This window comes from Lissotriton helveticus, chromosome 2_1 (genome assembly GCF_964261635.1).
Source record: "Lissotriton helveticus chromosome 2_1, aLisHel1.1, whole genome shotgun sequence".
In the NCBI taxonomy this organism is placed as follows: domain Eukaryota; kingdom Metazoa; phylum Chordata; class Amphibia; order Caudata; family Salamandridae; genus Lissotriton; species Lissotriton helveticus.
In genome coordinates, this window is record NC_136059.1 from 1,795,646,762 (window position 1) to 1,795,662,390 (window position 15,629).

Sequence of the window (15,629 nt, forward strand, 5' to 3'; positions counted from 1 at the left end):
AAAGTGGTGAAGATATATTTTCTCCAATTCATAAACGTAAACAGACTAACAGTAGTGGGGAATTAGTTTGCTCAATTTCATGCCGGGGACAAAACTTTTGTTTGGATCTTTACTTTTTACAGAGGCCGCAAAAACGAGGTGACTAGCTTTGCCCTACTACTTTCTAGTAATGCAAAGTTTTTCAATATGGTCACAGACCTGCACAACGAGAAATGAAGGTGCCTTATAACACCTATCATGAGAAACCACACAAATGTGGTGTGAGAGCATTAATGAAAGTCGTGAAGAATAGCATTCTGTAGATCACTTGTGGTCGCACACCAATACGAGCAGGCATAGACTACCATTAACCACTATGGGAAATTATCCAGTGAGAAAGCGACTTCAAGACTTGCATGAGCCCCCTGCCCTCAGAACGGCATCTGGGTTGTCAGGAAAGATGTGAATGAGAAGGCCTGGTTCCACCAGACCTATCACTGTGCAGACTAGCCCAGATCAGACAATGATTCTACCGGCACATGCATGAAGGATGTGGGTGGGGTGGGTGAGTTTGAGAAGGAGAGTTAAGACCACCGAGTAGGATAAAGATCCAATCTCAGATAATGCAAGAGCAAACAAGGCCACACATTAGATAGTTAAAAAAAAACATCCAATTCAGCTCCCTTATGAAAGCACTTGGGGCAAATGTGTACTTTTCCGTGAGAAAACGCTGGCTTCTGGAAGCTTCCAGGAATTAATGCACCCATGTAAGAATTGACGAACTGACTCAAATTACATTAGCACTTACAGTTTAGTGAATTACGGAAATATGTGGTATAATGAAACACAGCCCGTTAGATACTTAAAATAAATAGATCACATGTCTTGTAGGCAGTTCTATCTAATGCCCCTAAGCTTAAAAGGGTATTTTTCCAGGCATAAATAACAGAGCACAACTTTGCTATGCATGTTTAAAAACAAATGAGCACGCACAGAGATGCGACGTAATTCCTAAAAGCGGGAAGCCAACAGTTCGAAGTTCCTGTATTTTAACCCTTTGAGTTGAAGGCACCCAGAGCGGCTAGAGTGTTTTAGCGCTCTGTTTTGGAGTGCTCATCTGCATTGTTGAGATATGTTTCAGAGGGTGGGAGTGATTTTCTAAAGTAGGGCTGAAATAACAACCATTTAGGAGCGCACGCTTAACACAACAACTCCTCTTCCAAGAGTAACCCAGATGGTAAATTGCCACAATGCCAGATTAAATACATTAGTTCAAAATATCCAAGAGCAGCACACAAAAAGCGAATGTTGATTTCTGACATAGTCATATTTTGGCTGGCAGCGCGTGTTCTGTTTAGCCAATACCCAAAGCGGCACCTGCCTCGTGTAAGCCTCGTTCTGATTCAATGCCCAGAACCAGCCATGACTCACTTAGTAATGAACATCTTTGCCAAGCCTACGAGGACCCAACAGCGGATTGAGATTCAGCAGCCGGGTACGGATGTTCTGTACCACCTCAGTGCACACAACAGTCTACAGGACAGGAAATTATGCTCACCGTGATGGTGCCTAGAAACCGCAGGGGGGCAAACTAGGACACTTAGGATAGGACACATTAAATGATCTCCCTCCTTGAGGAACTATTCGAGACAAAAGAACTTTGATGTGTGCCTCAATGGCAAAAGGCATTAGAGGCCCTTAACATTTTGAAGAGGAGACCCTAAAGGGCTGGGTTTACGCAGCACGTGATGCACACGCATTCAGAAGCTTTTTGAAGAGGCTACTACCTGCGTACCTACCTAGAGTATAGTTACTTAGGCTGCTCTGAATATCAGTGACTTAATCGCTACTTCTCAATGTGTGGCAAATGTAGGCCTTTTAGGATGCGGACGTGGAATATCAGCTAGGAGAGAATGGCGTCAGTGCTTGCAGACCCACTCCATCATCCACCTATAAATTCTCCTCAGTGAGTTAAATACTCCAGTGATTAGTCTGTAACCTGCATGTCAAGACATGCCTTAACTGAACATGTTATGCAAGCGATGGAAGCTTGCACTGGTCCGCCCTGGGGGAGCTGCTCTGTGGGGGATGGAAGAGGGCACTGGCTGCCTTCTTTGAGAGTGGAAGCTTGCTTTGCCACTGCCATGCTGGTCTTGTTCTGTGACATAGCAAAGCTTGCACTGCTGCAGCGTGAATTGTATGCATTCAGCAATGGGGAAAGCTTATGCTGATGCCACCCAAACGGTATCTGTCCTCTAAGGAGTGAAGTGTCAACTTCTTTTAGCCATTCATATTGTATTACTACGTTTTTAGGTAAGAACATTAAGTGAATATTAGCAAATGTAACCACAAAGCTGTCATTAGATCTTGACATTTCGTGGGTTGGTTGACTGTATTGTAAAAATAAGGTGGAAACACGTAGGGCGCATACGTTTATTCAAAATATCCTGCGCATTCAGGCAACTAATACAGTTAAGTCATGAAAATGTAATAGCACTTTCACGTGTCTCTTTGCCACTTCCTTGAAGTGTTGAATTGAGATGTATGAGAACCATACACCCTTCAAGGCTCAAAGTTGCAACTGAGTTGTTAGCATTAGGTGGACCATGGCAAGACCAATCCCAACTCAATCTATTACGGTTAATAAAATTACTTTCAGACATGACACTTAACGCGGGGTTTCTGGTCTCTAGTTACCTTACCAGATCCCTAATCATGTCGACTGAATCGTTGGTACCTGTCATTGAGTAAAAGACAATCTACTACTAGGTTAGTCAATTAAGAACTTAAACCACTCTAAAGAACCACTTACCACTGGAAAAGGTTTAAAAGTTTAATTCAAAGCCACAAGTATCTGAAGATACAAACATCTCAGAATAAGATTCAAAAGGTATACAGGTATTAGTACAAAAAGGTACTCTCTGAATAGTCTCAATCGACAAAAGGAAATCAAAAATACTTCAAAGACCATGAGGGTTGCAAGAATCGCTGTGAGTTGCAACTTGAGAGTCATTTACAGAAAAGAAAAAATACAAGTTAGTCTGTCCCTATACTAGACTAAGTGACATCCCTACTTAACAAGACCTTTACCCAAAAAGGTGTCAGCAGTGGTGACTTCCAAAGAAGATCACACACTTCTTAGTCTCTGAATCAAGTTGGTTTCTTTCAGTTCTCTATCTGCCTACCCATCCGCTCTCGAAGGCTTCTCAGATCATCTGCCCTAACTCCACCCCGGGGTGCTATCCCTAATACAAAATCACATTTCCAATAGGAACGCCCCTGGGGACGCCTCTCACGTGGTGCAGTTTTGAGCGGCAAACTCCGTACTGGTGCTCTTCGGGAATCTTCATTAAAGTTGACCTTGCTTCCCAGGCTTCTTCTTCAGCGAGACAGTACCCCCTAAAATTCCTGAAGACTCCTCCAGGCCTGCGCCTGGCTCTCTTGAACAAAGGAACTGTTCATCATAGTACTGATTAGGGCTCCTCGCACCTGCGACAGACACATGTACTGTGGGCCTCAAATTCCAACCTCCACCATATCTCGGACCATAAAACATGTATAAGGATTCTCAGTTAGTGCCTAGCACAACTTTCCCCTAACGAGCACATTTTAGATCAAAGGGAATGACTTGGTCTTTTCAGGCCTAGTTGATTTACATAAAGCGGGTCTCTGCCTTCTAAAACATTTCCTTTCTTTGGTTTAAACAGTATTTTAACTAACACATATTACTATAGTATAATGCAACACATCTATATAAAACATATATTTCAATTCTATGATTAAATACTTCTAGAAAACAATGTTAACCACGTCTCACATCAGTTCAGCAGCACTTTATCTTTACTGTGAATTGCCCTGCGGCCTACACATTCTCATTGGTTTGCTAGGTTTCATTTCCTTTACACACAATCACTTAACATGAGAAACGGGAGGTTTCACATCATTCTAACATTTCTACATTAGTTTTCATACTGCTATAAGTACCTCTATGCTAGCTAAACTCACTTATATAAGTTCACTCTATGAATATAACACTCGTGTGCAATACAATTTTAAACTAACACTACGTGCTTGTAAATATGGTGTACTTATACATTTTTCAGATTTGTGCTCTCTCAGTCCCCCCTTTAATGACTTTCAGGAGTCATCACCATCAAAACAACATCCCTAAAATGTAGGATCTTTCAGACTGAAGTTGTTGCAATACCCCCTCGTTTCATTGTCTCTAGAGCCTTCAGACTCTTATATTGTGTATCCTGCATCGCAGTCAGTCTTTTCTCCTGTTCCCTCATGGATCTCTGCAACCTGTTTGCTCTATACCATTGGTACAGTCGCACCAATCCCCACAAAGTGATTACACAAATCACAATTATGATGATGGGTTTCAATATGTACCAAATGATACCCTTTCCTAGGTTGGAAAACCAACCTCCAACTTTACCCATTCCTTGACCTACTTTTTCCCATACATTTATCTTTGTCAGATCCTCAATTTCATGATGAATCGCAGTAATGTTTCGTATGTACTTCTCTAGAGGTTTTGAATTGTCTGGAATGTAAGTGCAACATTCCTGAACCTTCAAAGCCTTACAGACTCCGCCCTCCTTGGCTAACAGAACATCTAAAGCAAGTCGGTTCTGAAGAACCATTGCCCTTATCGATTGCATCTCTCCCTCCACCAGCATTAAGGATCTAGCAGTACTGGCAGATAACCTATCTACGACTGTAGCCAATCTTCTAATTTTGATGTCATTCAGTATCAATCCCAAGAGAGGGAATGCAGCACCAAATACATCCCCAACTACCCCTTCAGCACCTAAAACTCTTCTCCCTCTTGTTGGTGTTCCTCTCTTTGTCGTTTCTAAATTCTCAACATGGTATATTTTGGGGAAGACAATTGCTAAATAGCATGATCCGTACCAATTATCTGGCAGCTTCACATATGCATTTCTTCCACATACAAAATATACATTTGGGATTGCTTGCATCTCCTTCAAAAAGTCTTTGGAGTAGTACTCCAATTGGAAAGCATGTTCACAACTGACTTGACCTACAAACATATTCTCATAATAGGAGTAACTTCTGTGAATGCACAGTTTCCCCCGTTTCTCCTTGTCTAAAGCAATTGGACCAAGGCTACCCTTTCTTTGATGTATCCTTTCTTCCTTGGTCCAATCTGTTTCCCATTGTCCTGAAGCTTTCAGAATCTTTTGCCTCCTGTATCTAGTATCCACCTGCCCTATAAACTTTTTCTCAATTTCTGACACTTGACAAGTCAGATTATTTCTTCGGGCATGTGAAGTATCTAACGTTTTCCATGGAATGAAAAATTTCTGTAACCTGTCTTCGCACTTGTAATAGTCCCACTTATTCAGATGCTTATAATTTGGGACCTCTGGCAATGTCGAGTCAAAATTCGAGAAATAATACTCGAACCCATCTCGTCCATAGAATATGCGCAACAACAAACTACATGTGATTCCATACGTCAATGGAAGATGATGGTATCTGATACCCTCATCCACAGAAGCTGGTAATTGCATACAAACGTAGTAATTCCTCGCCTCCATGACATCAATGTATTCGTAGAGCAACTTGGCATAAGCATTTGACCTAAAGTTCCCCTGTGATTCGTCAACATGTAATCTTTTGATCTCAGCATCTAGCAAAGCCTTTTCTTTCTCAGTGTTTTCTCCTTTTACCTCAGCAACAGTGGTAGGCTTTTGTGTTGATTCTTTATTTGTTTCTGATCTTGCCTTTGTTTCGTTCTCATGTCCCACTATATATGATATAGTAACTACTAAAACTATAAGAGAAATCACTACCACTAAAAGTGTGCCTACTATGCATTTTGCCCTGCGGTTCGGGTTGCCAGTCTCCATGATCTCAAACAGTGTAGCTCTGGTTGTCGTTCTCAGCAAAGTCTCTTACTTCTTCTCAATGTCCTTTTTGCTTTGCACAAAGACTCTCTTTAATTGAACCACAATGTCTTTCTTTGAACCACACTTGGAAGCTGACAATTTCTCTCCCGCAAGAACAGTCATTAAGTTCTGTGGCAATAGACAACACTAGCCCTTCTCCATCCACTAACATGGAAGCCCATAGTTTCTGTCTTCTTCCATTTGGCACTAGGTTATCTTTTTGATCATGTATTAACAAATGTTCTTTATCAAAGTCTTTTTAGCAATCTGAAACTATGCGTGTTCCCAGAAGTTCCACCACATCCTCATATATGTCCATACGAAGAAGGATTCCCTCAATTATTGGACATTTCGCACAACAACATGGGAATTCGACTGTCTCTAGTATTATCCTTCTTATTTCGCTTAGAACGAGGGGACAGACGAAGTTAAGAGTTAGTAGTTTTTCGATCTCCACTCCTGGTACTACTAACTCTACGTCCACAGTTACAAAGGGGTCAGTTCTGGTCAGGGTCACTTTCTTCACCCTCCCAGTTTTGCGCCCCTTTGAGGACATCTGTAGCGAGGTAGGTCCACTCAGGTGTAGAGTATCTTCTGCTAGGCACTCGTACTCTCCTTGATCTCCTTGGACCCTCCTGCTCTTGGTCCGATACACCTTCTTGCAGATCCGAATCTTCGGATATAGGAGCAAGAGTTTCTTCTTGAGCTTGCTTCAGGCTCGGCCTCCTTATTTCAGGCCAAGTAGCTGCCCCACTTCTTGTTCTCCTATTGCTTTCCCTCCTGCTCGTTTCCTGATCACTCTGTTCCTGATCTGTTTCCAAGTCACATTCACAACAGCTCTCTCCTTCTGTTGCAGCTTCAGTTTCGCTACCGCCTTGCCCTTCTTCTGGATCTGCAACGCTCCCAACTTCTTCAGACACCCCCACAGCTTGACTGATCCCCTCTAATGGTTCACCGTCTTCAGCTGGATTCTCATCCGTGAGAGGAGCTGTTTCTTCCAGGGGTGCTGGAACTCTTCGGGTGTGGGAAGCGTGTATCCAATTCGGCAGGCCTCCACACTTGACAGCCGTATTCGTGGTCAGTATGACCTGAAAAGGTCCTCTCCAGCGCACGTCTAGGCAGTTTTTCCGGACGTGTTTCTTCACCAGCACCCACTCTCCTGGGCACAGGTCATGGCACAACTCTCTTGAAGATGGGACCTCTGCAGCCTGCACCTGGAAGGACACAGAACGAATGGCGTCAGACAGTCCTTTGCAGTAATCCAGGATCAGGTCATCTGTAATGTTTAATAGTGTCGCAGTTGGTACAGAAGGAAGCCTCATTGCCCTCCCCATCAGCACCTCGTGTGGAGAGAGACCTGTCCTCCGGTCGGGTGTGCTGCGCATGCTCATCAACACTAAAGGCAAAGCATCTGGCCAACTCAAGGAAGTTGAAGAACACACTTTGGCAATTCGACACTTTAGTGTCCCATTTATCTGCTCCACAATTCCTGAAGCCTCTGGTCGATAGCTACAGTGCAACTTCTGATCAATGTTCAATGCGGCACAGAGCATTTTCACAATTTCACTGTTAAAATGTGTTCCTCGATCAGATTCCAGAGAGCCTGGCACCCCGTAGCGCGGGATCAATTCTCTAAGTAACAGTTTTGCTACGGTGAGTGTATCGCACCTACGTGTAGGTTATGCCTCGACCCACCTGGAAAATATGCATACGACCACCAACACATACCTAAGGCGGTTGACTCTAGGCATCTCAATGAAATCTAATTGCATTCTGTTGAAAGGCCCCCCAGACCTCCCAATGTGACTCATGGTAACTGGTGTTCTTTTCCCTACATTCAGTTGCTGACATGTGACACATCTCCTACAGACTGCTTCTGCTGCAATCCTGAACTTTGGGCAATACCAAGTTTGCCTAAATACCCTCAGCATGGCATCCCTTCCTAAGTGTGTTGGACCATGTATTTGTCGTGCCATTGGATTCACTAATTCCTCTGGTAACACTGCTCTTCCATCTGCTGAAACCCAAAAATCCATTTCACTTCTCACACAACCTGCTGCTTCCCAGGACCTTTTCTCTGACTCAGGTACATTTTCTTGCATTTGTTTCAGATCTTCCCATGTATCTACGGTCTCTAACATCATATTGATTTCTGTCCTTTCCTTTGCCCCGCCTACTTCCACCTCCGTGAAAGTATACCCTTGCTCCGCACAATAGCGGGCAACTTCATCTGCATATCGGTTTCCTTGTGACACAAAATCTGTATTTTTAGTGTGAGCTATACACTTAACCACTGCAATTTCAGCTGGACCTTGCAATGCTTCTAACAGCAGTCGTACAAATTCCCCATTTCTGATTGGCGAACCAGAGGAGGTCATGTAACCCCTCTGAGACCACAATTGCCCGAAATCATGAACTACACCGAAACCATATTGGCTATCGGTATAGATGGTGACTCTTTTTGCTACCTGCTATACAGGCACGTGTCAATGCAATGATTTCTGCTACCTGAGCGGAGTGTACTCCTTCCAGGCAAGCGGCTTCCACAACTCCAGTAATGGTGCAAACAGCATAAGCTGCTCTCAACCGACCAGTATCGTCTCTTAAACATGAGCCATCAACAAAGTAAATTTCATCAGGGTCGATCAATGGCTCATCCACAATATCTGGTCTGGGCTTCGTGCATAGTTCAGTCACGTCTAGGCAATCGTGATCTTCACATTCTTCGCCTTCTATATCATTTGGAAGTGGCATCAATGTAGCAGGATTCAAGACCGAGCACCTCTTAAGGGTCACGTTCTCTGCAGCAAGAATAACTTGCTCATAGCGCGTGAGCCTACTATTGGTCAAGTGCTGCGTCTTGGTCCTGGTCATTAACAATTCTACAGAATGCGGTACATACACCACTAATTGGTGTCCCATCACGATGTTCTCACACCTCTCAATGCTGACACCTGTTGCAGCAACGGATTTGAGACATCCGGGCAACGCTGCGGCTACCGGATCTAATGTAGCCGAAAAATATGCAACTGGTCTACGGGCATTCCCATGTACCTGCACCAACACTGATAACGCACATCCTTCTCTTTCACAGCAGTATAATGAGAAAGTCTTCTCATAATCTGGCATTCCCAAAGCCGGAGCACGACACAAATCCTCTCTCAGCTGTAGGAACGCCATTAGGCACTCGTTGTCCCAGGGTACCGATCACTCACCTCCTTGTGCGTCAGTTTCTGTAAAGGTTTTGCTTTCAGTGAAAAGTTAGCTATCCACTGTCGGCAGTAACCAACCATTCCTAAGAACATCCTAACTTCTCTCTGTGTCGTTGGCGCATTCATTTTCATGATGGCCTCTATCCTGTCTGGAGACACCTTGCGCTTCCCCTTCTCTATTCGGTGACCCAGATACTGTACTTCTGTCAGACAGTACTGTAATTTGTTCGGAGATACCTTATGTCCATTCCCAGCTAAATGATTCAGTAAAGCAATGGTGTCTTCCTTACAAGCTTCCTCTGTTTCTGACGCAACAAGTAGGTCGTCTATGTACTGGACCAGAACAGAGTTCTGTGGCAGTACCAGACTTTCAAGGTTCTTCTTCAACAGCTGACTGAAGATCGAAGGGCTATCTGTTAACCCTTGTGGGATTCGACACCATGTTAAGGCGCGATCTTCCATTTTAAATGCGAAAAGATACTGACTGTCCTCATCTAATGGGATGGAAAAGAAGGCTTGACAAAGGTCTATCACTGTAAACCACTCAGCTTGGAATGGTATTTGAAACAGTATGGGGACACTCTTGCCGGATCAGAGACCGACGCTGCAGTCATTTTAAGTAGCAAGGCTTTCCCGGACCTGAGACCGACGCTGCTGCAATTTTAAAGAAAGCAAGGCTTTTTAAACCTACACCTCGCGGTACCCGCTCCGCGGGTCCCGCTTCGTCTTCTACCTACTTGACTCTGCTGAACCCAGTGTTGTAGCTGTGCCTGTGGGGTCTGTTGAGGCTGCAGGGCTGCGAGCGCATACCGGGACTCGCCTTCCCAGGAGTCCCGGTGTTAGAGGCCGAGTCACCTGGCCCCGCTCTCCCTGACCGCCCCGCCCCACCTCCAGCATCTGAAAAGGGGTAAGGCCCTTCTGTTACGTGGGACACTCTTGCCGGATCAGAGACCGACGCTGCAGTCATTTTAAGTAGCAAGGCTTTCCCGGACCTGAGACCGACGCTGCTGCAATTTTAAAGAAAGCAAGGCTTTTTAAACCTACACCTCGCGGTACCCGCTCCGCGGGTCCCGCTTCGTCTTCTACCTACTTGACTCTGCTGAACCCAGTGTTGTAGCTGTGCCTGTGGGGTCTGTTGAGGCTGCAGGGCTGCGAGCGCATACCGGGACTCGCCTTCCCAGGAGTCCCGGTGTTAGAGGCCGAGTCACCTGGCCCCGCTCTCCCTGACCGCCCCGCCCCACCTCCAACAATCCGGCCCAATAGCCTTTGGCCTATAAATTTAGGAGTACGACGCTGCGCGGGACGAAGCCCGGGCAAAGGGCGGGCCCTCTGTGGCCCTCAGTGACCTGAAGCGACTGGACTGGGCAAGATCCCCTGGTTGAGCGTCACGGGATCCACCCGGCCCAATTATTCTCGTATGTAAACTACCTATTGCTAGAGTGTAACATTCACCGTAAAACAGAAACTGTGTCCCCGGTTCTTGTGCTCTGTGTTCTACCTGAACTAACTGATATTGTTGGTGTAAGTCTGTTGGTTCCATAGCACTATCGGTCACCATGCCTAGGAAAAATGCCCCCGTGGCACCAGAACCATGTAATACCCTTGATAATTACCTGGTCCAAGTGATACAGAAAATAAACACCGAAAGAAGGCAATCGCTAGGTCTGAGTCAATCCCCTGTGCTCGACATAGGGAGCCCTGTCCCGAGTGTACATACTTGTGAGGATTCCGAGTTAGACCAAAGTATAAATCTTCTTGAGAGTAACCCCCCTGATACTGTATGCATTGATCAAGGCTCAGATTTATTGGTTGATTTAGAGACAAACGTAGCTCCTGATCCAGAGCTTCATATGGACCCTTTCGTTGATGAATTATTATCTCCTGTGGTTACTAATAGGGTGGTGAGAACATGCAGAAGAATTCAACCTAAAAGAGGGGGGGGCACGGGCGGGAAGGAAAAGGGTCAATACACCCCCAAAATTAAAGGGAAATAGATCAGAGTCTGAGGATACGAATGCTAGACAAGCTATAGATGATGAACTTTTCTGTAGGATATCAGATATGATAGATCAGAAAATTAAAACAATTATTAAACCGATGATTGGGAAAATCGATAGGTTAACTGCTGAGGTGAAAAAGTGGGGTGGTTTGCAAGGCAAACTAGCTGAAGAAATTGAGAACGTAGTATCCATTGTTTCCAAACCAACAGACCCAGTGAATGGAAATAACATCACCAGGGGAGGCAGTGTAGCAGTTGAAGGCCCACCGGCCCCCTCTCGGCTAGTACAAGTACCAGCTGAGGGTACTGGTGGAGAGGTGGCGGGGGAGGACTCTACATTACCACCCCCTATACCAACCACATTAACACTGACATCATTAGAGGACGATTCCCCACAATTCATAGTCGAGGCTTCACCGGTGGTACTGGTTCTAGCAAATGCCCCCACCTTATCCCCTGGTCAAACGGAATCCACCACATCCCTGACAAGCAAGGCCCTACATTGGCTATCAAGCAATATGCATATGGCACAGCATGGGAAAGAACAGTTGGCCGAGGATATTGTATTAACAAGGAGGATGTCCTGGATTGGGAAAAAGCAAAAAAAGTTTAAGGGGGATTGTATAGTGATAAATTTTGCAAATGCTTCAGTACTCCCGAATGTCCTACAGAATATACTCCCACCCCAACGCAGAAGTGGATCCATTATCCCCCTCACATTAAAAAAATTTTATACTGAGCGACAACATGCGGATCACTCAAACACCTCAAGACTGGGGGGGGCAGCAAGTTGTAACAGAAGGGGGGATGGCCTTAGATCAATGTACGATGGGAATGGCCTTGGTCCGTCAGACAGATTTGGTCCAGGGTTTTACAATTACCAACAGAACATGACATCTTTTAAAAACCCTAGACCATTATGGAACATCCAGAACAGGCGGGGATTGGGGGGTTTGGGTGGCATGGGGACAGATTGGGGGAATTGTGGAAATAGGTATGGAGCCTGGTTAGGAGAAGAGCAGTTCCCAATGCGTCCTAACACACCCTTACCCAGGTGGGACACAGCTGTGTTTGGCCGGGGATTAGGGGCTACACCACAGGCCTGGGGGTTCGGAACTGAGAATAGGTACGGGGTACTGGCCAATCTAAATGACTGCGACTGACGTAGGGGGGGTATAGATATGCTATATGATGGCCCAAGACTCTCTCGTCCACAAATGAAGCCTAGTGACAGGGGCTTTGGCACTTTGAAAGGTCTAAATAGGCATGAGCCATATAGTTTGGCTGACCGCGATACACTAATTTGCCTGGAAAGGGAAACTTTTTGTGACCAAGTACAGGCCGAGGCCAATGAAGATTCCTACTTAGAAAACGTAAATGGATTTGACAATGCCTATGCCGAGTCCATGTTCGTAGAACCAGAAAGTATCCGTTTGGCTATAGAAACACCGCTTGTGCAACTAGGAGAAGGAGTGTTATTAATCAACTCCGTAGTGAAGAACACTACGGATACCTGTAAAATACTAAGTTGGAACGTCGCTGGCCTAAATGCCAAAAGGGACGATAAGGAGTGGGTAAATTTTGTTTCGGGCCACAATATTATTGCCCTCCAGGAAACTTGGGACATAACTACAGGTTACTGGTTGGACGGTTATAGTAGTTTCGCATTGGCGGCGACTCCTAGCCGTACTGGCAGACCTAGGGGCGGCCTACTGATGCTGTTCTCCTTCGCTTTGAAGGGTACTCTACAAGTGATCAGTAGTGGATCTCAAAACATCCTCATAATAGAGAGAGTCATTGACTGTGCCACAAGGTCCTTATATATTAACTTTTACAACTCACAGAAAAGGGAGGACAGTGGCAGTAATATTGCTATTTTAGATGCTTTACTAAGGTCAGGCAGTCAGAACTTACAGTGTGACACAGAATATATATTATTAGGTGACTTTAATATTCATCCCTGTAAGCTAGCCTGTAGCCCAATTAACCAGGTTTGGGGAGAGGGCCCTGAGCTCCCACATTTTGAACATACAACAGATGGCGAAGAGTTGGAAGACCTCTTGGCAGATTTCAACCTGTATGAACTAGAGGGTGGCTCAAGAACAGTTACCTTTACCGGCACCAACCCGGGAACTATAATAGACTACATCTTTATGTCACAGGGCATCCTGAATAGAGCGACGGCCTATCGCACTATACCATCCCACTTTAGTGACCACAATCCCGTTCTGCTGGAAGTCGCATGGGGAGACCATATGGGTCCAGCTCCGGGGAAAGTGAGGCCCCACCATATTTTGCGTACCTCCGACCAGGGCAGGAGACTTAAGTGGGCTAAGGTGGCACCAGATAACTTCTATGCAGCAGTATTCCCTAAAATTATGGATCAGGTGGAGGTTTGTCAGAACCCTAGTGCCCCAGGAAATGAAGTTATAAGTGCTTTTGAGGCAATCTGTAGTCAGGTGGCACAGGATCTCCTGACCAAACCTAAAAAGGGGTCACAGAAAATGATGCGCTGGTTTGATAACGCATGTTCAAAGGCACATAGATCTTTGATGGCCGCCCTGAAAAAAAAAACCAGGGTAAAGGACGAAATTGCTAGCCTAAGGAAAAATTATAAGTTAGCAATCAGAATTAGAAAAGAATCAATTAAAAGAGATGCCTGGGAAAACCTCCTTTCTGTGGCAGTCCGAAAGGACAGTCACAAATTTTGGGAAATAATCAAACATCCTCTATTTTCCGACCAAAAGAATGAGGTCATGGATTGTGTCATCCCTGATGACAAGTGGCTTACCCACTTTAAAAACGTGTATGGGGAAAATGACGGGGCAAGTAAAGATACGTTGCCGGCCTTTTTAGAAGCTACCCCACTACAGTTTACTAGTCTCGAAGTGGAGAAAGCTATCATAGCCACAACCAAGCATAAGGCCCCAGGGCCTGATGGGGTGCCAGCCGACTTCTTCATACATTACCCTAAATTGTGGGCAAAGGTATTGGTCAATGTATTTACTGCTGTAAACAGTAACTGTGCCCCATCTTCCTGGGACATCTCAACCATCGTGCCTATCTTTAAAAAGGGTCAGCGGGACGATCCTGGGTGCTACAGGCCCATATCCCTCTTGGACTCCTCCGTTAAAATCTTAGGTAGAGTGCTTTTGTCCAGGTTGAGGGATAGTGTAGAGAGCTGCGGAGGGCTGTCTGAAATCCAGTATGGGTTCAGAGAAAGGAGAGGCACCATCGAACAATGCTCCAATTTACATCTGCTTATTTCAAAATACACGGTGGCCAAGGGGGGGTCCCTGTATTTAGCATTTATGGACCTCTCCTCGGCGTTCGACCTGGTTAACAGGTCCAAGCTATGGAAAATTCTGTTGGAGATGGGGATTGAGGAGTCCCTGGTAAAGTTTGTGGCCTCCCTACATCAGGAACTTTTTGCGGCCGTGCGGGTCACAAACGAGGGTAGGTGTACGTCTCGTTTTAGATCCTTGAAAGGTGTAAGACAGGGCTGCATATTGGCTCCATTGCTTTTTACCATTTATATCAACGGCTTGGGCACCTATTTGGAAGAGAAGGAAGTTGACATCCCGCGTGCAGGAGCAGTTAAAATCCCAGCGCTCCTGTACGCGGATGATGCCGTGCTAATCGCTCGCACGGGTACTGGTCTCCAACGCCTCTGGCCAATTTATGGACCAGCTTGATCTGAAAATTAATGTCAGCAAGTCACACACAATGGTAGTGGGCAAAGAAAGCCGTAAAAAGAGAACAAAAACCTTTAGCTGCAGAGGGGACATAGTATCTAGGGTTTCTACTTTTCCCTCCCTCGGGGTCCTATTCGACCAAAGAGGAACTTGGGGCCCTCAGGTGAGGGCAAAGAAGTTGGCGGTTTCGCGATCGTCATCTGCCCTCATGGCCTTTGCGGGTAGGTTAGGTGCTAGGCCTATGGAAGCACTATTAAAAATATACAGGAGTAAATCTGTTTCTCTCGCGTCATATGGTTCACCTCTATGGGGTTATGTAAACCTGGAACCTATTCAGCGAGCTGAGAACAGATTTATAAAGTCACTCCTTTCTTTGCCACAGTCCACGCCCACCTACTCAATACATAGGGAGGTTGGCCTAGACTACCTTACTGACGGGCTAAATATGCCCCCCCTGATCTTTTGGCTAAAGACATGGCTTAATGAAGATCTGCCCCTTAACCACAGGATCTTGTTGGATGTCTTATACTTGGACCATTCCAAAAAGATCCCGTGGCTGGCCTATTTGCAGAAGGCGTTTTCAGATTTGGGACGACCAGAGCTCTTTAGCTCACCCAAAGATATTAAGGCACAGGATGTTGATCTGGTCAAAACCAATTTTATGGAAAGGGCAAGAGTGCTTCATGAAGAGAAGGAACTAATGAAACCGTCAGTGAGGCGCCATTATTTACTTATTAATTCTCCCTCTTTGGCGCCTTACCTTGGTTGTGTTACAATCCCGTTTCATAGGTTCCTTTTGATCAAATTGAGGTTCAATCTGTTA

The 15,629-nt window shown here is 45.3% G+C and overlaps 1 protein-coding gene across 17 annotated transcripts in view; it reads right to left on the reverse strand.

The window, feature by feature from the left end:
• The window catches only part of CAMK2D (calcium/calmodulin dependent protein kinase II delta), an 805,387-nt gene that overhangs the window by 375,763 nt on the left and 413,995 nt on the right, over positions 1-15,629 (reverse strand). The gene's annotated exons all lie outside the window — the stretch shown is intronic.